The 24412-nt window shown below is 37.8% G+C and overlaps 1 protein-coding gene across 6 annotated transcripts in view; it reads right to left on the bottom strand.

Moving 5' to 3' along the window:
* The window catches only part of PDE4D (phosphodiesterase 4D), a 1549195-nt gene that overhangs the window by 779012 nt on the left and 745771 nt on the right, over window positions 1-24412 (bottom strand). The window lies entirely within an intron of this gene.

Below are 24412 nucleotides of genomic sequence, written 5' to 3'. Positions count from 1 at the left end.
TTATTTGCAAGAGTCTTTGCAGATGTAATTAAGAATTTTGAGGTGAAAAAGATCGTCCTGGATTCTCCACATGGGATCTAAATCCAATTACAAGCATCCTAAAAGAGACGTGCAGAGGAGAAGACAAACACACAGGAGAAGACAGACACGCAGAAGGCATGTGAATGAAGACAGAGACAGAAAGTGGAGTGATGTGGCCACAGACCAAATGTCAGAGAATAAATTTCTGTTGTCTTAAGCCGCCAAGTGTGTGGTCATTTGGGATGGCAGCCCTCTGAAACTAATACGGACACTCTTCTCCAGAGGTCTTGGGGGTCTGAGAACAAAGGCTTCAATCGTACACTGACTCTCACTGTTACACCACTTTTTCTATTGCTGTCATAGTCTTACCAGTCAGTTTTTGTCATGGCACCTACCATATTGTTGAAGAGACTACCATCTTGGTATAGAGTGCTTACAGGGAATAGTACCTTCTGTGAACACTGCTAACATGGCTGATCTGCACCGTGTTCCACTCACCTGCAGTTCTACAATTTGAGACTCATACACTTGAGTCATGAAGGCTTTCCTGTCTGTTAAACTCCAACTAAAATGCAAAACTCCCTAAAAGATAAAACCTTATAGGGTAAAAGCTATAATATTTCAGGGTGCCCTCTATGCTACTGGATCTGAGAAGGGGCAAGGAAGGGTAAGAAAGGATCTGGAAAAATCCCAAATGCTGCCTCTAAGTACTGAACACGTTTCTTACAACATCTGAACAAGTTCTCTAAGACATCATACTATCAAAAAATCAAGCATAACCAAGTATATCCTGGGGTAAATGTTAGACATATCAGAAAATAACTTCAAAGCACAGGTCATGATTGTCTCACCAGACACCTTCCATTAAGGAACTGGAACAATGCATCTTCTGCTCATTTTTACTGTAATTACAGTTTTAAAATATGCAGTTAGTGCTGCCACAGTTTCTAGTGAAAAGCATTCAGGCCACAGCACTGGAGAAGAGTATTGTCTGAGAAGATTGTCATACTTTCCCTCAAAGGTCTTGAAGGTTGACAATACCTTGGAGAAATTATTATAATGATCACAATCTGGCATTAAGCTTTGTAGACTCAGAAACTGAAATCTCTCAGCGAAAAGACAAGTTTCTTCTCTCAAAAGCAGACTCATATTGTACAAGCCCGTGTGACTGCTGAACACAGTCCAAATGTTCTTTATTTCCTTTCATTGAGCACTACAATCATCACGCAAATCATCATGTTTCAACCAGCCTGGCAGACTGTGTAGGACTCAATAGAGAGTACTATGTGACAATGACGATCAGAAAATGACTTTGGAAGCATGGAACCAGAACAAAAGATGTTAGATGATAGATAGATAGATAGATAGATAGATAGATAGATAGATAGATAGATTGCAGTTAGTAAGGTGATTTATATAATCTGAATGTTTAATGTCAGCTTGTTAACCAACAGCTTCTGACGCTCATTAAAAATGTTTGAATACACATTGCCAGTTGTTTATTTTGTGATTTTCTTTTATGCCTGCTCAAATTCTTACCTGTCCTACCATCTAACTGACCTGTCAACTCATCTCTTTAAAATGTTGCATCTTGATTCTGATGCAGTAAGTGTAGATTTTGTATGTTAATTCATAAGAGAAGAATCTTATTTCTCTGATTTTGACATCTCTTCTTTTTCACTATACTGTATGCAAGCAGTATAGAACACTTTGGAATTAATTGTGACTAATATTAATTCCAGACAAACGACAACAGAAGATACACTGTGGCAGAATATACATTAATATTCCTATATTGTAACCCACAACTTTTGATCACTTTACAAGGTCAAACTTTGTTATTGCTAGGCATCACAGTAATCCAATGGCTATAACAAAAAGCTGATGACCTTAACTTTCCAGGTGGCCCCTAGTAGGAAGCCTGACTTTGATAGATCTAAACAAGCATAAATATAGAACTCATGATGAGATTTATTAGAATCATAAAATCTTCTGAGAGGAAGCTGTCTAGAGCTGCCCTGCTTAAGAGATTTAAAAGCAAACAGATCAAAGCATGTGTCATTGAGAATCCTGCTGGTTGTCATGAGAGAAGAGGGAAAATTGCAAACCCATTCGGTTGTATCCATTACTGTAATGACCTGGAATAGACTAGGATGATGAAAATGAAGGGTGAGTAGTATTGGGTCATAATAATAGTAGTCACATGTCACGTGCCACTAGTATTGAATTTTTCTTTTGTACAGCAAAGACAGTGTTGTATTTTTTTCCTGGATAGCTATGGTAACCAGCTTTATTTCTGAATGCCTGATTTCCTGTCTATAGACCCACACATCTGAGTAATATGCCTATCCCAAACATTCATTATGATATCAAGGATGAGTCAAAAGACAAGATGGACATATGCCAAACAATTTTATGCTAAGGGTAAGATCTCTGTTTCCACTGATGACCAAACTGAATTTTGTACAGGTAAAAAGCAATGCTTGTCACATAATCCTGCATAGTATCAGCTTTCACATCTCATGCTTTCATTAATGAATCTAGTGTTCAGATTACATGGTTAGAGAAAGAAGAGGCTAAAAATGCCTACATACCTAGCATGCTGAAACAGTCTAGAATAGAAAGGTTCTCTTTTCAGGATCAGCCAGTCTAGAAGTTACAGCTTAGGACAATTTCTAGGGGAAAAATTCTTGATTGATGTTGGCTATAATTCTGTGCTCCGTGGAGCCTTCAACTGACTGTGTATTTCTTAGAATTCTCCCTTTAAAATATATTCCTTTTCAAATTGATGCTATGCCTCTTTTAAATGGGCCACGCTGTATATTCTGAACGAGGTTTTTCCAGTAAAGAACTGTGTTGATGTAAATCTACGTTGGCAAGAACGTCATCAGAGTCAGCTGGGAGTGACAGGCATGTTCTAGCCAATTCTGGACAGTGTGTTGAAATATGCTTCCCAGGCTGCAAGAGCAAATGCACAAAAGCAAGCCCACGTCTTGACAGGGGTGACGTGCTGATCAGCAAAGCCCTGGTTCTGTGAGAACATAAAACACGCACCAGGAGCATTTCTTAAGGAGAAGCCAACCAATCAATCACAGCAAGAGCTACATAATCCTTACAGGTTAAATGGTGCCAGAGCTTACCCTTTCCCTTAGGACAAAGAAAAATAAAGCTTGCACATGTTGCTTGCAGGGCATACTCCTAAGACACAGAAGATCATATTTCCTAATAACAGCCAGTCAGTTCACGTAATATAGATTTGCAAGCAGGCAATAAGAACTAACACTTCAAACTCCAAAGAGAAAACTATCCATTTTATATTTATTTTATTAACAATTATGATAATGAAAATATTCCTGTATAAGTGTTAAAACATGGCATTATGTTTAAGAAAAGCAATATAATGTGATAATTATGTGTATAAACTGTCACGGCAAGTATGACATGTATTTTTTAAAAATATATTTCTCAGTTCTTCAATATCTAGGCTGAATATCATGTTCAAGAACAGGATTTTGTGTCCAATTCATGGAAAAAATGGCTATTTCCTACTAGAAAATCTGTGCCCCGGCTATACATTTGCAAACCAGTGATTTCCCAATTGTTTTTCTGTATCTTCTGTCATCTGTCTCATTCTTGGAGCACACATATATGGCCAAGGATGTGAGAATAACATGACTTTACTAGACAGGAATGTTGAAGTGCAGACAACTGGGCAGATCTGGCCAGTTTGGTACCCAGCGCCTCTTTCCTCCATTTCTACAAATGCACTGAGGATGAATTACTGTTTCTGGAACTAATTAAACAGACCCAAGAGATTGGCCATCCCAGTAGAAGAGTTTGTGCTTATCTGACTACATGAGTTCAAAACAAGAACCAACAGACTGGCAATTCCAGCAGGGGAGTTTGTGCTTGTCTGACTACATGGGCTTAAAACCAAGGTCCTTGTCTTGAACACACAATCGTCACCACACAAAGTCCAAGACTGCCAAGTAATTACTCATCACCAGATGGTTTTGTAAATCCCCTACTCTGAAATCCCCAGCCTTCCCCAAATTCCACAAGCTCGCCAATGTGACTCCTAGAACTTACAGTCTGTCATTGGCAAAATCTCCTGTATGCTCCTGTATCTTCAGCACGTTCTCTGACTTTCCTGCACCATCTGGCTCTGACACTACTGGCTGTCCACTGAGGATATGGGTTTACTTCAGCCCTCTGATGTGGTGGCTATTTTCCCTTCCGCATTTTTGTACCATTGCCCCTTGTGATGTAGGAGTCTTTCTCACTCTTCTCTGCTGCTTCCAGACCATCACCTCTTCCTTGCCCTAAAATCTCTTTGAAATGCATATCATTAGTCTGCTCTCCTCCTATTCCAGTTTTCTACTGACTCCCAGGTCTCTCCTCTCAGCCTTCAACCATTTCAGCCCAGTCTCTCACCAGCACAAACACTTACGTAACTCATAATGATCTTAATGGCCTCCCATGGTCTCCCGGCTTCTGTGTCTCCTTTTAGATAATCTTATCTGAAGCCTGACTTTCATCGCCACCAGCAAGGCCTTGCCATAACAGGTAACTATACCCCACAACCACTGTTAAGCACCTCTCCATACCTTCTGCCTTTCTAGCTCATCCCCTCCAGTATTCTGACTCCGAAAATCTTCCAAACCCAGAGTCCTCCGTATTGACTTTAGAAGTTCTTCTGACCCTCACCAGACTCATGTTTCCTTTTCCTCAGTGAGCTTAGAATAAATAGGGCTGCATAATCACTTCTTGGCATAGCCTTTTAAAACTCAGACTTCACTGAAATATCTCACTTCTGTTAAATCCAGCCTTTTTCAAACTGTGCTTATTGTGGCCAAAGCAGTCAAGATAGTTGAGGAAAAACACAACCATGATGACTGAATTTATAACGACTGGCCTGAGGTGGCTCCTTAGTGCAGTCTCTAAATTTCACATTTCTCTAGACAAAGCACTCTCTCCTTTCAGAGATGATAGATCATTTTACACCTTCTCTCTCCTCAAACCTCCAACATCTATTCTCTATCTTTACGTTGATAAGCTTATTATTTCATCACAAAATAGAAGCAATTAAAAGACACTTTTCATATACTCTGAAACCAGATCTTCCAAGATACTGACCTTCTGTACTCTCAGGCTCTCCTACTCTTCTTTCTCATTTCTTGTGAGGACTGAACAATCAGCACTCCCATTAAGGGCAACGCCTTGGCTCGTGCACTGTCTGAATCTCTCCCCACCCCTATTCCCCCAAAGCCTCCTCAAGAATGTTGCTCCTGTAATTGTCCCCAGTTTCTCATGATCAAATGCCTCCTTTCTACTGCTTCTCTCTCAAAATCATACAAACATAATACGATTAACAATACCCCCTTCTCCCAGATCCCATTTTTCTTCCTATCCCCTCTACCTGACTTTACAGCAAAACTCTAAGAGTTGACAATTGCCACCACTTCTTTTCCCATCATCTCTTGAATCCACTTGATTTAGTCATTTTATAAGGAGGCTTTCACCTCCGGATACTTACAACTTTGAGTAGTCCTGTCTCACATTGTACCAGGATGGGCATGTGTGAGCAGAAGAACATGACAGAGTGATAGTGTGTTGCTGCCAAGTCTGGGTCATAACAGTCATTGTGGCTTCTACCTTTCACTCCCTTGAATCACTGACTCTGGTGCTTTAAGGACACCCAGCCCTTTGAAGAAGCACAAACGGTGAGGAACTGAAGTCTTCTGCCAACAGCCTGTGTAAAGCAAGGCTGGCTGCAGACACCACCATCTTGGAAACTGATCTTCCGGCCTGAGATAAGGCTTCAGATGACTATAGCCTTCACTGACAGCTTGACTGTAATTACTTACAGGAACTTGAGTCAGAACCAGCCAGCTAAGCTGCTCCCTGATTTTTCAGAAACTGTATGCAATAATAAATGTTTATTGGTTTAAGCTGCTAAAACTTGGGGAAATTTGTTAAATTCCACTGTAGTCAGTCCTGTATCACCACCAGTCTACTGATCGACTTGCGTTGTAGGCCACCAATCAGCTACATGCTGCCAATGCAATGATCAAATCTCAGTACTTATTTTAGTTGACCTATGAGCAGCATCTGCCACAGTTTATCCTTTTTTCTTTTTTTCTTTTTTGAGAAGAATCCTGCTCTGTCACCCAGGCTGGAGTGCAGTGGCACGATTCAGCTCATTGCAACCTCCGCCGCCTCCCAGGTTCAAGTGATGATTCTCCTGTCTCAGCCCCCGTCCCCAGTAGCTGGGATTACAGGTGCCTGTCACCACGCCCAGCTGATTTTTGTGTTTTTAGTCAAGAAGGGTTCTGCCATGTTGGCCAGGCTGGTCTTGAACTCCTGACCTCAGGTGATCTGCTCACTTCAGCCTCCCAAATTGCTGGGATTACAGGTGTGAGCCACCATGCCTGGCCACTTCTCCTGAAACACTTTGTTCACTTGGCCTTTAGATATCACTCTCATGTTTTCTTCAACCTCACTGGCCTCTCTGCTGGTTTTTCCTCATTTTCCTGATTTCTAGATTTTAAAGTACCCCAACCGTCTCAGACCTTTTCTCTCTATATACTTGCTCCCCAGGTGATTTCATCCAGACTTATCACTTCTAATACCACCTATATGTTAATAACTCTCAAATGTTCATCTTAAGCGCTAATCTCTGCTCCAGACTTCGGACTCATACATTCAGTTTTCTAAGTCATACCTTCATGCAGAAGTCTAAGAGGCATCTCAAAAATAAATTTTTTAAAACTAAACTCCTGATCCACCTCCCCTAAATATGCTCCTTCCACAATCTTCCTCAGCTTGACAGATGACAACTATATTAACTACATTCTATCTGTTGCTGAGGTCACAAACTTAAGTTATTCTTGATTCTTCTTTCTCACTCTTCACATCCAATGCATCTGCAAATTCTGTTGGCTCTGTCTTCAAATGGTAAACAGAATTGGGACCACTTTTTAACCACTTTTACCTATACTTCACTAGTCCACACTGCCATTACACGTTACCTGGGTTATTTCAATGTTTCTTAACTGGTCTCTCTGCTTCCATTTTCCCCACATCTACACTTTCTATACAGGAGCCTGGATGATTCTTCCAAAACTTGTGTCCCTTCCTAAGACAGCTATTCCTATACTAACACTTTTTGCTTCAATACAGCACAGTCATGACAAAGGAATAACCCAAATCTTTATGGCAGGCTGAAAGTACTATGCGATCTGATTCCTTCTGCGACTCCTACCTTGTCTTCCATAACTTTCCCCCTTTCTCAAATACACCAATCACATACTTGCTCAGGGCCTTTGTACTTGTTATTTCTCCTCCCTGCAATGTACTTCTCCTGGATAATCATACAGTTTGCTCAGTCATCTCTTTCAGATCTCTGCGCTAATGTCTTACATACAACTCTGTAACTCCTTACTCTGATTTATTCTTCTATACTGTACTTGTCCTTCTCTGACCCACTGGAATATTTATTTGCATGCTTTCTTCTTTATTAGAATACGTGCTCTTTAGCCTGGGGCAGTGGCTCATGCCTATCATCCCAGCACTTTGGGAGGCCAAGGCAAAGGAATGGCTTGAGCCCAGAAGTTTGAGACCAGCCTGGGCAACATAGTGAGACTTCATCTCTACAAAAAAAAAGTTACCTAAGCCTGGTGGCATGTGTCTGTAGTCCCAGCTACCCAAGAGGTTGAAGTGGGAGGGTCTCTAGAGCACAGGAGGTCAAGGCTTCAGTGAGTAGTGATTATGCCACTTCACTCTAACCTTCCCTGGCAAAAGAGTAAGACGCCGTCTCAAAAAAAGAAAAAACATGCCCCAATGAGGGAAAGACTGTCTACTTCATTCAGTGCTCTATCTCCAGAAGGGCAATAGGTATACAGTAAACACTCAGAAATTATTTTTTTCAACAAATGAAAGGAAAATAGGATATTTAGCTCCTGACTCTCACCTTGGTAAGCTAGTGAGTGAGCTAGTGATAAAATAGAGAAAATTATCTTCAGAATAGATGGTTTTCTGTGTACGGCTCCTCAGAACTTCTAGATGTGTTCTAAGAATTGTGTACTTTTGCAATTGAGTAAGAACGTAGGCACAGTCCTCATGTAAATAATGCCTCTGTTCAATGTGTCAGAGCACAAGTGCCACTAGTAGAATTAACACATGTGATTTGAATGAAAACAGCGTTGTGTATTCTATTTCAGAAGGATTATCTTGGGAAAAGTAGAAGAGCAGTAGCTTAGCTGAAAGATGGTATAGATTGGTCTAATTGAACTGAGTCTGAGTCCAACTATTGAAAGTGTTCAGTGTACATACTTGTGGCTTAGCAAGCTTAGCATGGGGTAAGAACTCAAAATGTCACTTCCTGTTATGTGGAGTGAAGTTGTTAAGAATGATAACGTCAATTATGTTTCTTTTATGCATGTAAATCCCTGGGGTGGGTGTGTGTGTGTGTCAGAGAGAGAGAGAGAGAGAGAGAGAGAGACAGAGAGAGAAATGTTAGTAATCCTTCAAAATATGATTCCAACCTACCTTCCCTAGAGGCACTCACGTAATCCCCATGTAATCCCCATATTTATTCACACTATTCCCTTGGTGAGAAAACCTACCTCCTGTCACTTCCCCTCCTTCCATACTTCATTCCAGTTCTCTCCCTGCTGAAATCTCCCATGCTTCACATTCATTTCAAATTCCTTCCCAGGCTCCCTTCTTCTCTTTGTAAAACGTGATAATAAAAGCTAAACCTAATCAAGTTGCAGTGAATATTAAATGAGATCACCTAAGCCAATGCTCAGCATGGTGCCTGGGACTCCTTTGTGACTATTCCGTGTTATTCATGAGGTCTTAAGTGATTCCTACTACCAGATACAATCTCTCCCTCCCATAAACTCTAACCAGTCTTTATGTTTAGTTATGGCAACCATTGTTTTATGGTTATTTGAGTAATCGTATTCTATCACCTGTTAGATCATAATCCTTGAAAGCAAAGACAATCGCCCAATAACATCCCATATAGTAATTTGTGCAGAGCAGACAGAGGGTATGAGTCGAATTAAGCTTCTAGATTGCCATAGGCTCAGATCACCTTCAGTGTTCCATCAACAGTATGTTTATATTTTATTTGAAAGTATTATCATCTTTTTAAGAGGACTTTTTGTTAAATACATCATTTGAACTTTTAAATAATTTTATGAAATATGCATGAATTACTAATAGTTCCACTTACAGAATAACTTAATTGTGACTGGTGGAATGTAAATGATAACCCTAGGATCCCAAAGTAAGTGAGTAGCAGAGTTGGACTATGCAATAGATTTCTGAACTTCTTTGTGTATCACAATACTGTGCTAGGTGCTAGGGATTCACCTATGAATGAGACTGAACTGATTCTTCCCTTCACAAAGCTTACTCCCTAGGGAAGTAGCTCTCAAAGGAAAACAATCCCTCATTCCCTGAAAGAGAAAACCGGCAATGCTTGGAGACTTGGATTTTCATCTCATGGTGGAAATTAATGCCATCCACTGGGCAGTGGCCACGGGTGTTCTTAACCTCCTTCAATGCACAGAAGAGCTCCCACCAAAACATCATTCTGGCCCAGTCATCAGTACTGCTGAAGTTGAGCAACCCTGCTCTAGATTCAGCTTCAAAATGAAGGATGTGAAGTATCCATAGGACACAATAACACATAGGGCTGTAGAGACAGGTGTGGAACTGATGAAAGAGGCTTAGACACCACGTTGAAGAATGTGAACTTATCCTACAGAGCAGGTATTGGCAAATTATGGCCAGTAGGCGAAATTTAGCCTATTTATTTTTGCAAATAAAGTTTTATTAACATACTAATGTCCATTTGTATATTTGTGTTTTCTTTTGCCCTACAGTGGTAGGGCTGAATAGTTGCTGCAGAGATCACAGGACCCACAAAGCCTAAAATATTTATTTTCTGGCCCTTTTGCTTACCTCTGCTGTAGACACTTGGCAATCAAAGCTGAACTGTTGGATAATTAATGAGACAGTATAAGTAGGACATCCTTCATGGGAAGAGGCTAGTGGCACAAAGACAAACTAGAATGTTATTGAAATAGATCAAACACAAATCTAAGTACTAAAATACATGGTGGTATAGGGAGAGAACAGAATAGCAAGAGATAGCAGATGAGAGAATCCATAGGCCTAGGCAGAGGGAGGGCAAGGCAGAAGTCAAAGATGATTTTTGCTGTTCTTTGGGAAAATAATGGCCAGATGAACAGGAATAGAAAGATCCAAAAATGGGAAACAGTAAGCTTGGTTTTGCACATGTTAATTTTAAAGTCAGAGTGGATCTTCTATGTGGAAATGTCCAGAGGAGGCATATGAAACTTGAGTCTGGGAAATGACGTTTTAGAGTTGGATTTTCTTAAGAGCTGACAGTTGGAACTGATCAGAGGAGAGACACTTGTGATGCAGGGAACATACTGAATAAGGTCAAAGGAATAATTATGGAACTGGGGGTACTTTGAATTAAAGTGCTGGAAATACAGACAATGGAAAAAAAGGCAAATCTCATAGGAATAGGGTTAATCCAGTGAATGAGACAGTTTCAACAAAGAAGGGAGAGCATCAATTTCAAATACTAATAATATTTTGCCATGACTAATACTGTGCATATCAATAAGTGATTTTAAATGCAAAGGCAATGTTCCTTTATTTGTATATGTACGTGCTCATTTGCAAGGAAACTCTCAAGATGTATGAAACATAATGTTTCTCTTTAGTTTATCACTGGTCCAACTCTGACTTTTCTTGAAACTTACATTTTTTACTGCAATGCAATCATTGTCTTCTGAAGTTCCTATCAACAGTATATAATAAGGAGCTGATGAATCAAGATACTTTTTTAATGCTGGGTACAGTGGCTCACGCCTATAATCCCAGTACTTTGGGAGGCTGAGGTGGGCAGATCACTTGAGGTAAGGAATTCAAGATCAGCCTGGCCAACATGGTAAAACCCTGTCTCTACTAAAAATACAAAAATTAGCCGGGCATGGTGATGCATGCCCGTAATCCCAGCTACTCAGGAGGCGGAGGCAGGAGAATCACTTGAACCCAGGAGGCAGAGGTTGCAGTGAGCCAAGATTATGCCACCTCACTCAGCCTATGCAACACAGTGAGACTGTCTCAAAAAAAAAAAAAAAAAAAAGACAGACAGACAGACAGACAGACAGAAAGAAAAGAAAAGAAAAGAGAAAAGAAAAGAAAAAGAAAAGAGAAAAGAAAAGAAAAAGAAAAGAAAAAAGTTCCTTTAAGACAGTTTCTCAAATTATGGGTTCCACATCACCTGTAAGGCTTACAAAGGTGACTTCTTGGGCATCACATCAGACCTACTGTGGGTACGGGACTGGCTTTATGGGTATAACCTTTGAAATTGTACAGGATCCTACTCTCAGAAGGGTCTTGTGCTGGGTTGAATGTGGTGCTGTTGTCATGATGAAATTTGTAATATTTATTTGTATAAGGGGCCCTACAAATTATGTAGCCAGAGCTGTATGGGTATTCTAGTCTGGAAATAAATGAGTTTATAGAGTAAAAACAATTACAGCAGAAAAATTTGATTCCTTACTTAGCTCTCTTTTATTTGCATTGAGATATACTTTTAAAAATACCCATGTTTACATTCTTTGGAAGTAAAACTTGGAAGCTACCATTGGCAAGTATAGAATTTTCCATAGAACAGTTCTATGTTTTTTTTCATCTGTGCAGCTACCAGGTAGGAACTTGATAATTACAGTGCTGGAAAACAGAGTAGGAACATGCTTTCTGCTTAGAGATTAGCATCTCCCAATCCAAGTTCAAGGTGTTTACCTGCAACTAAGGGATTGAGAACAGAAGAACCTCTGCATGAATCAATGTCCCTCTTCCTATGGTGGAAGTATCAGTGGTTAAGGTTAGTATATTAGATAATTTTAGGTTGCACAAAGATAGTGTTCGGCATAGCTGATGTGGCTTATTGAATTTTAAAATGTTGAATTAAATAAGGAGAAGGTTATTTCCTTTCCAAATCCCTTTAAGTCATTTTTATTGCCTTAAGAAGAAAGACTTCATTGTGGTCTTTTATATGTCTATATATTTGCTAAATGTCATTTTAAACAGAGAACAGACCTCAGGCTCAGAGTCTTTGGAAGGTCATGGTTATCTAGCTAAATTTGAATCTATTTTGCCTTGTTTATTGTATATTTTTCAATTATCTTCTATGCATAATAAATGATACTAGTTCCAAATTAGTTATATATAAAGCTTTATTTTTAAACATATGGCCTTTTAAATAAAAATATAGGTCTACTAAAAATATTAAATGCAAAAGAGTACAAATGGCCCACAGATGCACCTAAAATTGTGAAGGTGATTCAGGAATGATCAATGTGTTAATGAAACTGCTATTGTTATTAGTAAGAGGGCTTTATTAAAGAAAGCCTGGTTCTATTCAGAGGAGAGCTGTAGAAATCAGCCTTGTGCGTCATCAGCCTGCAAGTCATATATGTTTTAGTTATTACTATCCATAAATCATACGCTGTTCTATTTGGCACTCACTCAATAGAAGGTCATAAAAAAAAATCACACCACACAAAATAAAGCAAAGTAAAACAAATACTATAAACCTAAAGAAGGCAAACAAGCAGGAGTGATAATCCAAGTAATCTTATTAGTCAGAAAGTTGCTTACTTTAAAAGGTCAACAACATACACTTCACCATTTATAAATGAGAAATTAGCCATGTAAGAAAATGAAAAAAAACTAGTATCCTACTAATAGTAATATAAAGAGAAAGCTACTTTATTTCAATAATAGCTAATTTAATCAGAGGGCTTTCTCATAAGGGCAATGGGGAAAAAATTGATTGGTATGAAATTACTGCAACTGTGAAAAAATATTTACATTACAATAATATTTCTATGTTAAATCTCTTCAAAAACATTTTCTAATATTTTAGTTTTTCCCGAAGATCTACTTTGGATAAATGGTACTTAATCTCTGTCAGTTAAAATTTCTCCAAATTAACACACTAAAAATGAAATTACAGAGGGTGGTATTTTTATCAAATTTCTCCTCAAAATCTTGGCATTTCTTTTATAAGCTTCGGTCTTGATACATAATTAAACTAATATAAATTCTAAAAGATAAAAATTAGTCATTAGCATTTAACAAGCAAGATATTCAGTAATTTCTTAGTCATCTTAGATATATTTACACAGAATATTTTCAGAAATATAACAGGCGTAATTTTCAAAGTATAAACCAAATATTATTAAAATGCATGTATTTGACAAATTATTGTGACACTAAGGTACAGAATCATTCATATAAACAAAAGCCAACTATACCAATCTATGTGCATGTAAACCCAGAACACACACACACACACACACCCAGACACACATAGACTCATGGTGACAAAGTCCATACAAATGGTTAATCATTGAGTTCAAAGTTTCTTTCCACTATAGCAATCAAAACCAACATCACCAGGACTTCTAGCCTGGAAGGGTACGGATCCCCCTGGGTGTTCAGCATAAAAGGCAAAGCAAGAGAAGGTATGTTTGTTAATTGTTCAAAAAACAAATATTTATTGAATGCATATTACACAGGTGGCACTTGACCTTCACAGTGGATAAAACGATTGATGAATGTGGAGGTTATTTCTTTTTTTCTTTCCTTTTTTTTTTTTTTTTTTTCTTTTTTTAAGATTCTGCTGCCCAGGCTGGAGTGCAATGGTGCAATCTTGGCTCACTGCAACCTCCACCTCCCAGGTTCAAGCAATTCTCCTGCCTCAGCCTCCCGAGTAGCTGGGATTACAGGTGTGCACCACCATGCCCAGCTTATTTTTGTATTTTTAGTAGAGATGAAGTTTCACAATGTTGGCCAGGCTAGTCTCGAACTCCTGACCTCAACCTCCCAAAGTGCTGGAATTACAGGCATAAGCCACTGTGCCCAGCTGCTTCTTATGTTTTAGGAACTTACTGTCCAGCTACATATTTGAAATACAAACATAAGCTAGAAGACAGCATAACATAGAAAATGACAAATAAATGTCAACAGATTCAGTCTGAGAGCCCAAGGAAAGAAAGATTGCACCCAATGAAGGTGCAGGTAGTTTTGTCCCTGTAAAAATTTGCTTATGAAAACCAAAAGTGAGATCACCAACTCAAATGTTTCCACTTTGTTCGCTCTGATTAAAGCTTATACTTTTTAATGATATAGTGAATCAAAGAAAACAATCTCTGAATGCTATTTTTGAGAAGAAAAGACAACATTAGCTTCTGGTCCCAGAGATACTTCCATTCTAAAAGCAAATCTCTTAAGTGAAAGAGACTATTCTACAATGTGGGATTTGGCATGAAGGCTAGCAAAGTGGAACTGGAAGAATATTGTTTTGAAGTAAGATGGGTCTTGGTCTTCCTCTCTCTGGCCACCCAGGTCACTCACACTGAGCCTGTGAGTCAGACCAGATCTGGTTACCAAGCAGTTTCCTGCTCTGTTGCTTAGTGACTTGAACCAGCCGGCCATCATTCCCAGCTGGCTTTTCTAGAGTCAAACCTTAATAGATTTCTGACTTGATCTTTCTCCTTAGAGCTCAAATCTTTTATTTTTTTCTCTGAATGAATGACTATAAAATTATTCAAATTGGCTTTGTTTTTACACCTTTCATGTAAAAACCACCCTGAATCAAACGTTCTCCATTGACCCTTTTTTACCAAATATATATATTTCTCCTACACATACATATTTTATAAGAATATTTTATAAGAAAAATCTCAACTTTTATACAAGCCACATACATAAATAAACTGAGATTCCACACCAAAAAAGGGTTCTGTCTCTACCCTTCTGTTAACTACCATTTTGTAAAATCTTTGAATGTTCATTGTTATAACTTCAACATACATACAGGGTAGGGTAATAAATGTGAATGTGATTCTTAGCTCACAGGAAGGTAATGCTGAAAGAAAGAACACAGGATAGAGAGTTAGGAAGACTTGGGTTCAAGTATTTAATTCTATTGGTTTCACAGCTGTTTAGCTGAAAGGGTTATGTAAGTGTTTTTTTCTGGGCCTCAGCAGCTCCATATGTAAAGTACGGCTAATAATACTTACAACCAAACTTGGTTGTTTTAAGGGGTTAATGTACGCAAAGTACCTGGCACATGAAAGGAGCTAAATACTTGATGTCTATATTATAATTAATCTAAGGTTATAAAGTTATATTATTATGAAGCTAAGCTTTTTATTCCACAATGAAATCATGTAATTTCTTCTCAGATCGACTTTTCAAGATCTCTTTTTGAGAATAAGTGCCTCATCTGAAATGCTTAGGGAGCATTTATGTCCTTAAAATTTCACATAAAATGAATTTTCTATTTTGTTTATATACAGTAGAAGAGACTGATGTGTTAAGATGGTATAAAATTGAAGTCTAGTAAAAGAGAATTTTAAATTAGAATCTTTATAATGATCTATACATTTCCCTGTTTGTTACCTAAATTTATGCCTTTCAGAAGGCCGCCTAAAATGCACACCACCAATACCTTCATTCTGAAGGCCCTGAAGCCTATGTATGAGTCACAGAATTATTAAATAATTCTGTTTCCTGTTTTTACCCGTGTAGCAGCTACCTCACTCCCTTACGGCAGCAAGTTGGAGCTTGTTTCTAACTGCTTATCTTAAATAGACTGTAGTTTGTTATCACTTTGTAAATTTAATTAGTCATTACTTTTTACTTGTAAATGCCAAATGCCTTTATAACCATATGACTTATGAATAAAACCACCAAATCAAAAAGGTTGAATAACTAAAGTCAAATATCAAATGGCCAGCAGACCTGGAAATATATGGTTTCAATATACTGAATCAATCATAGCTTTAAAAACATGATTTTTTTAAAAAAGCAAAACCATTGAAAAATCGTGACATAATTTTGCTACATTGCAGACAGTAAAGCTTCTTCCTGAAAGTGCAACTTGAAGAACAATTTGTTGGTTTCCCAAGAAAAAAAAGTTCTGAAACTCCTTTAGCTCCTTTAGTCATCTAAAGACATAGAGCTTTTCAATTATAAAGAAATTTATACAAAGAATAATTAAAAAAAAATAAAAGCCATGATTTAAATTATTTTAATGAACTTGGAGATTCAAGTTTTTATTTTCTTCTTATCAACATTTCTGCCAAGTTTGCAAGACAGTGTCTTCTTAGGAAGAGATTTTACCATCAGTAGCAATGGCTTCAGCTAGTACAAACAGGCTTCATATCTTTTCTCTTTAAGATAAATGTCAATGGTCATGGGAAGTACACATGAATAATAAGCTGTGAAGTTTTCCAATGTTTTTTTCACTTTTTTCTCAGTGCCAGTTGTCATAATGTAATCCCTGTAATTTCTTAAACACAACAAGCCACCAGCATGTTCTTTAAAAGGAACATCTTCCTCGGGTCTTCCGATTTTGTGGAAGGCAACAATGTTTTTCAAATGCTACAGACACCTTCAACTTGCAGTGCCTCCACCTCTCATGATTCCCACAGGGGGCAACAGCCAGTTACACCACAGACATGGCCAAAGGTTAGGGCTGACTGGTCCTCCCCAAACATTTCAGCCGCACTTCCTGGTGTGCTTCTTGTATGATTTCCCCCAGAAACTCCCTCCCCATCTTCCAGCATCACACTTTGCCTACAGCCCTCCTCTGGGTTCTCAGCTCCCAGGAGACTGGCAGCAATGCTCTTCTCTGTGTATTTTCACCATAAGAAACAGAGAAAAGATAACCTTAAAGCAAAGTAGGGCAGAAGTAAGAGAGATGGAACGACGCAGAAAGAGACCTCAAAGAGAAATCACTAAATGATGGCTTTGAAAATCTACTCAGTTGTTTGTGTGTGTATATACGTGTATTTTTAATCTATAAACTCTATATGGTTGGATTTCTCTTTTCTCGGTGGCAAATGGTTTCTTTCTTCTTCTGTGACTTGCAAACTTATATTTCTCTCTTAACAACAATAAAAACAACTACAGTTGCTGAAGAAATAATGACTCAGAAAGCAAATGTTTACATTTAAATATGAGCAACTTGATATCTAATGCCAACGTCTGACAAAGATAAATTTATAATAAATAAAAAACATGGCCAAAACCATTTATTTGGCTCCCTAAACACGTTTAAGATTTCTTAAGTCTCCTGAAAGACCTTTTGAAAATCCACCTAATTATTTTGTTGTTTAAGATCATTACTAAGTACTTCTTCTAGCGTTGGATATGCTTTAATTAAAAATACACATGTGTACACAAGAATTATAAAAGTACAACATTTGAGTATTACCTAGTCACCATGATTCCTAAAGAAATCCTACTGCCTAATTTCACTTACATACACTCTAGAACATTTTCTTCCATTTGGTGCATAGAGCATGGTATAAATGAACAATACTTTCATCTAGTCCTTAATCAGGAATGTAATACCCATGATATTACTTATATTAGAAAATTGTATTTGGTTTTAATATTTGGAATTAAAAATGTTTTTGAGAGTTATATCATAGATAACATACATCTTAGTGAATGCTACCTATGAATGGTTTTTAATGATTAACGTTTTCAAAGTAGTTTGAAAATATTTCACTATATAGCCTAAATTGACTGTTAAATTCAGGAAATTATATCTTAATTTCCATTACAGTAAGATGACTCAATGTTTTTCACTGTGACATTCACTTAGATTGGAGTGTGATACTGACAGCTATAGTAACAATGTGGGGTTTTTTTGGTTTTATTGTTTTTGTTTTTGAGATGGGCTCTCACTTTGTTGCCCAGGCTGAAGTGCAGTGGCATGATCTCAGCTCATTTCAACCTCCACCTCCTGGTTTCATGCAATTCTCTGCCTCAGCCTCCTGACTAGCTGGGATTATAGGTGCCTGCCACCATGCCCAGCTAATTTTTTGGATTTTTAGTAGAGATGGGGTTTCACCATCTTGGCCAGGCTGGTCTTGAACTCCTGACCTCACGATCCACCTGTCTCAGCCTCCCAAAGTTCTGTGATTACAGGTGTGAGTCACCTCACCCAGCCATAACAATGTTTTAAGAGTATATAAACAGTTTGCTTTTTAGAGACAAATTAACATAGAGTTGTGCATTGCTTATTCAAAGTCCTGAGAAACGTGTCATTAGGTAATTTCATCACTGTGGAGACACCTTAGAGTGTACTTACACAAACCTAGATGTTATAGCCAAGTATACTTAGGCTATATAGCATAGACCATTGCTCCTAGCCTACAAACCTGTACAACATGTTATTCTACTGACTACTGTGGACAATCACAACACAGTGGTTAAGTATTTGTAAATCTAAACATAGAAAAGGTGCAGTTAAAAATACGGTAAAAAAAGATAATAAATGATATACCTGTATAGGGCACTGACCATGAATGGAGCTTACAAGACTGGAAGTTGCTCAGGCTGAGTCAGTGAGTGAGTGGTGACTGAATGTGAAGGCCTAGGACATGACCAGACACTACCGTAGACTATAAACACTGTACACTTAGGCTACACTTAATTTATAAATACTTCTATTTCTTCTATGTTAATTTTAGCTTACTGTAACTTTGTACTTTATAAAACTCTTTAATTTTTTTGGCTCTTTTGTAATAACACTTACCTTAAAACACTAACATTACACAGCTGCACAAAAAAAATTTTCTTTATATCTTTATAAGCTTTTATTTTAAAAATTTTTATGTTTTCTTATTTTTTAAACATTTTTGTTAGAAACTAAGACACAAACACACATTAGCCTAGGCTTATACAGGGACAGGATCATCAGTATCATTATCTTCCACCTCCATATCTTGTCCCACTGGAAGTTCTTCTGGGGCAATAACGTGCATGAAGCTGTCATCTCCTATGAGAACAATGCCCTCTTCTGGAATACCTCCTGAGGGGCCTACCTAGGGTTGTTTCATAGTTAACTTTTGTATATAAATAGAAGGAGCACTCACTAAAATAATGATAAAATACATAACGCCTATCCCAGCAACATAGTTATTATTAAGTACTACGCACAACTATATATGCTATACCTTTACAGGACTGGCAGCATGGTAGGTTTGTTTACACCAGCATCCCCACAAACCTGAGAGTAATGCATTGTGCTATGACTTCACTAGGTGACTGGAATTTTTCTGCTCTGTTATAATATTATGGGACCACCATCACATATGTGGTACGTCATTGACTGAAACACTATTACGTGTGTGTACTGCTGAGTAGTTTCAAGGAATAATCCAGGTATATATACATGTGTGTTTGTGTGTATATATATAGGTATATAAGTATACATATAGGTATATATATGTATAGATGTATAGATGTATATAGTTATATATGTCTATATATACAAATACACTCATATGTATACATATACACACATGTGTGTGTGCATGCATATATATATATTTACAGCTCAATTGCTATACTTTGTACTAAAAAAGAGCAACCTACTCAAGGAGATATATATATATATATATATTGCTTGCTCTTTCTCATTTTACGGTATGGCATATTGTGGTAGATCTATATACATATATCATCTCTCTATATATAAAATGGTAAACACACAAACCAAACAGGACATATATCTATGAAGTTAAAAGATAACGACACGCAAGGAAGAACACACTGACTTCAGGATCCTCTAGGAAGGCAGAGGAATAGGATGGGTGATAGCTTTAGAAAGATCTGTAAAACATTTTATTCTAAAAAAAATAAATAAATAAAAGAACTAATGCAAGCAATGATAAAATTTTGGCATTTAAAAAATCTGGGTCATGGATATATAGATGTGTATTATAGAAATATGAAAAAATTATAACAAGTGATTATAATACTCAATTACTTTTTAAAAGAATATGTGAAGAGATTTTATGACTTAAACATGGCTAAATAGCAACTTTCAAGTTTCCAAAGACTGAAAACCAGCATTTCTACCTTGTTCTTCTAAACTTTATTTAGGCTTAACCCCCCAAAAACCCCCCATTGAATTTTGCTTAAAATTCAATGAGGAGAAAAGCCTGAATAATATGAAGAATTTCCTGATTTCAATTTTCCTGAAATAAAGTAGAACTGGAAGTTACATTTTCTTCACCAGAGATTCCACTGACTTTGTAGTTTCTGCTGATGACAGAGGGAATCCTCTACCCAGATGAAATCTGAGTCATGTCTATAATCACCAGAACTACAAGGTATTACATATTAAGTAAAAGCCACCAAACAGATTAGTGAAAAGCAGAGACACAGGTGAGTTCTAATCCTAATACACAGTGCCAGACCAAAACCCATGCTCAACGCACACTATCTAGTGATAAAACTATTACTAATATGCATTGAGAGAGTATCAGAGACGAGAGGTGCAATGGAATCTGTTACTTCCTTGAAAAAAGGAACAGATTACTTCCAGTTGGAAGAACTGGATGAAGCTCTTAGGAAAAGCGAGAATTTGAAAGATGTATTTTTGCAGTTGGCTGAGAAGAGACACCAAACTCCACAGTTCTGCCTCAGGAGTATCTCTCCTTTCTGCCTTTTTCTTTCCTACAGTGATAAAACTGATATACACTCATATCTTTGAACTCTTGTCTCTTCACATATATCCCTTCACTTTACTCCAATTCATCCACAAATGACTGACTGGGTAATCATCTAGAAATTTAAACATGATCCTAAAGGTTCATGCAGACCAAGGCTGGAATAATGGGCACAGAGTGCACAATAAAAAAACACTAGCTTATAATAACCCGCTAAGTGTCCGGCCCTGTGCAACCACTTTAATTTATACATAATTGTACTTAATTAAACCACAATCTCCAATAGATACTATTCCACCATCATCAGAAAACTGGGTAACAGGGAAACTGAAGCGCACATTAAGTAACTTGACCAAACTCACACAATTACTAAATTCGAAGTAAGAATTTAAGTTTAGTCCCTTTTCTAACCACTTAGGTACTCTCTGAGTAACACAGCACCTAAAGTATTATGTCAACTCAGTAGATACTCTTCAAACAGATCATGAAAACCCAAGTGAATTCTAGACAAAAACTACCAGGATTAACCTGGTAAATACAGCATACAGCAATGAAATAACAGGATATTTACTTAAGAAAAGTCTGTTTTCTTTTCTTTTTTTTTTTTTTAGTAAAGATGGGGTTTTTTTTTGAGACAGTCTCACTCTGTCACCCAGGCTGGAGTGCAGTGGAACAATCTTGGCTCACTGTAACCTCCCCCTCCTGGATTCAAGTGATTCTAGTGCCTCAGCCTCCCAAGTAGCTGGGACTACAGGCACACACCACCATGCCCAGCTAATTTTTTGTATTTTTAGTAAAGATGGGGTTTCACCATGTTGCCCAGGCTGGTCTTGAACTCCTGAGCTGAGGCATTCCATCCGCCTCGATCTCCCAAAGTGCTAGGTTTGTAGGCATAAGTCATCGTGCCCAGCCCAAGAGAGAAGTCCTTTTCAAGAGCATGAGAACATTAAATATTGATTAATGAATTTGTTTAACAGACATTTATTAAGCATCCACTACTGACCAGCCATCATGCCAAGCATGGGATACCAAGATAAATGAACAGGGCTCTGGTTCTCTGGTGGGTTACTCCAAGTCATTGCCTTAAGGGCTTGATAATGGAAGAAAGCAAAAATTCAAGCTATAGGATTCCCAAAGCAGATGATGGATCCATGGATGGTAGTTATAGGAAAAGAGACTCCAACTGTTTAGAAGCAAGGTCTTTCCAATCAACAGCCCTGTCAAACAACAGAAGTGCTTCTGTATAATCTTCATCAAGGAGGTTTGCAGAAAGGTTCAAGGACTTGTTATTGCAGATATTATTCTAAGAATTCAACTATGGCATGGAGGGTAAACCATATAGCTCTTAACGTACTATATAACCAAGATGTGCTAACCACCAGCTATATTTTACCTTATGCCTTGGAATAGAGCTGAGATATGTTTCCCAGCCTTTTTTGCAGTTAGATGTGGCCACAGAACTGAGTTCTGGACAGAAGAATACGAATATAAGCAACATGTGCATTTCTAGGCCTGCTTCATAAAAGCTCACACATGCCATCCTCTTTATGGTCTTTATCCTAATTCATCTGAGCCTGGTAACCTTGGGAATCTCATGTTGCAAATAATGGAACCACAGGATGGTAGAATTCCAGGTCCCTGAGGCACCCAGTGGCTTGGGCAGGCTGCCTTCCCACAAAAAGCAGAAGCAAGGAATAAAAATTCACTGTGTCAATCCAGTGAGATTTGGAGAGTATTTTGTAGAGCAGCAAGATTATCTTAGCGAAAACAGATGCCTTCCAATATGATTGATTTGTTCTACCGTGGTATATAAATTATTGGAAACTGACAAATGGTTCTTGCTCAACTTTGCAATAATTAGGTACAGAATAAACATGTTACACTCAGCAGGCATTAAATGTATACATAGCGAATGGAGGGGAATACCAGGAGCAGGAAACCCACATTCTGAGGCAGAACATTGTAGCAGCAACAAATTAGACACAAATGTATTTATATTTATGTCAGAACAATTTGAAATATTGTTTTGAAATTCTGCATAGTGATTAGTACAAATTGTGAAAGCACAAATGAGATTTTTGTCAGAAGATGCCTGTGGATATTATGAACGTTTTGGGGCTCATTCAACCAATATGGAAAACTTGAGATACTCTTTCCAACTCCCTCGCCGCATGGTTTTAATCCATAGAAGACACTGCTTCCTTCTCAGTTACTGAAAATCAATACCATGATTTTTTTTTTTATTTCCATGGCTCTTTTTATGTCTCCCTTACTGGGCTGTGATCTGATACACTAAAATGAAATATTGATAGAAAGTGTGCTCTTGAAGTTTTTCCAAACAGCACCAGAAAAGGAAGTGCCAGAAATGTCAGAAGAAAGCCTATTTTCATGAGATTTCCTGCCTTCCTTACATCTCGACATGTCTAAATAGTTCAGATAACCTCCAGCTGAACTCTAAGTTGTTCCATTAAGACTGAAATCAAACAGCTGAGGTGCGGGCTACCCATTCAGCAATAGGTGCAATTTAGGAACTGCGGTGATACAGCAGCGCAACCAAAGGGACACTGAACGCAGAAATTCTGGTCCTGGCTTGGTAGAAACTCAAGCTAGCCCTCCTGCTCTGGCACCCATGCCTGGCCTTGAGCCAACCCTCTCCTTCAGCGCATCTCCCAGTGTTTATCCACACCTTTCTTTTATGTGCTGCTTATTGCTCACAAACTTTTTACAGGAAAAAAAAAAAACAACTCTTCCTCAAAGAGAAGCTATCATTTCCCAATAATTTCTTTAAGACGGAAAAAGTGAATGTTTGTCTCAACCCTCTTATGGCCATTATATGAAACCAAACCCAGAAATGCCATCTAGGTGTTAAAATCTTGGGGACAATAAGAACACTTTCCCAATCAGAGATCTAGCTACTTAAACTAAATTTTTGAGGTTGGACATGTCTTTGGGTGTGACAGGCATTTTATTTCCTTTGCCATTGACTTTCACCTATGACATTAATGCATTCCTGAGCACGGTCCTGTCACCAGTTTAGATTTTGGCTATTTTTACTTTTTGCTACTTTCCTCCTAAAAACCTTGTTTCTGCTTTTTTTTTCCCCTCCCCTCTCATTGCTAGCATACATACTGTTGTTTCATTATGGTAAAACTGTATAAAAATCATTTAGTCATACAGTTTTTCAACTAACCTACTCATTTTTTTATGCCATTTTATCATAATTTATACTCATTTTTTGAAATGTAGACATAGTATATAGAAGCTACTACTACCTGAAATTATTCAAGTGTGTTTCATAGACCCTAGTACTCAGACTCACTGATCAGAGCTTGGAATGGCCTCTGTTAAGGCAGAAATACCAAATAAGCTCACACAATGGTCCATTTTAATATTTGGGTTTTTTTTTTTCAAGAGCAGGAAAAGATTAAGAATCCTCCAGAAAAATACATGCAAGTATATGCATGAAACAAATTCACCCATTATAAAGAAGATTAAAATATTCACAAAGAAAATAAAGCTTGGCAAAATATTCTAACGGTCGAATTCAAAGAATGCAACAATACTACCGAGTAACAGCCTGCAACTTTCTGCATAGAATTCCTAATCCCTTTCTTCTTTCCTTTGGAAAGACATATTTAAGATTATAAATACTGTATATCAAAGTCAGGAGTGAGGAAGGGCTTTATGGGGGGCACACCATTACACATACACACACAGTATGTGTCTCTGTTAAAGTGGGGATCATGCAGAAAAGAGAGCAAACTATGATTTTCCTCCCCTCCTTTCTGGTC

Source organism: Sapajus apella, unplaced genomic scaffold (assembly GCF_009761245.1).
Source record: "Sapajus apella isolate SASKATOON/1434 unplaced genomic scaffold, GSC_monkey_1.0 scaffold1, whole genome shotgun sequence".
Taxonomy (NCBI): domain Eukaryota; kingdom Metazoa; phylum Chordata; class Mammalia; order Primates; family Cebidae; genus Sapajus; species Sapajus apella.
This window is presented reverse-complemented; position numbering and strand designations above follow the sequence as displayed.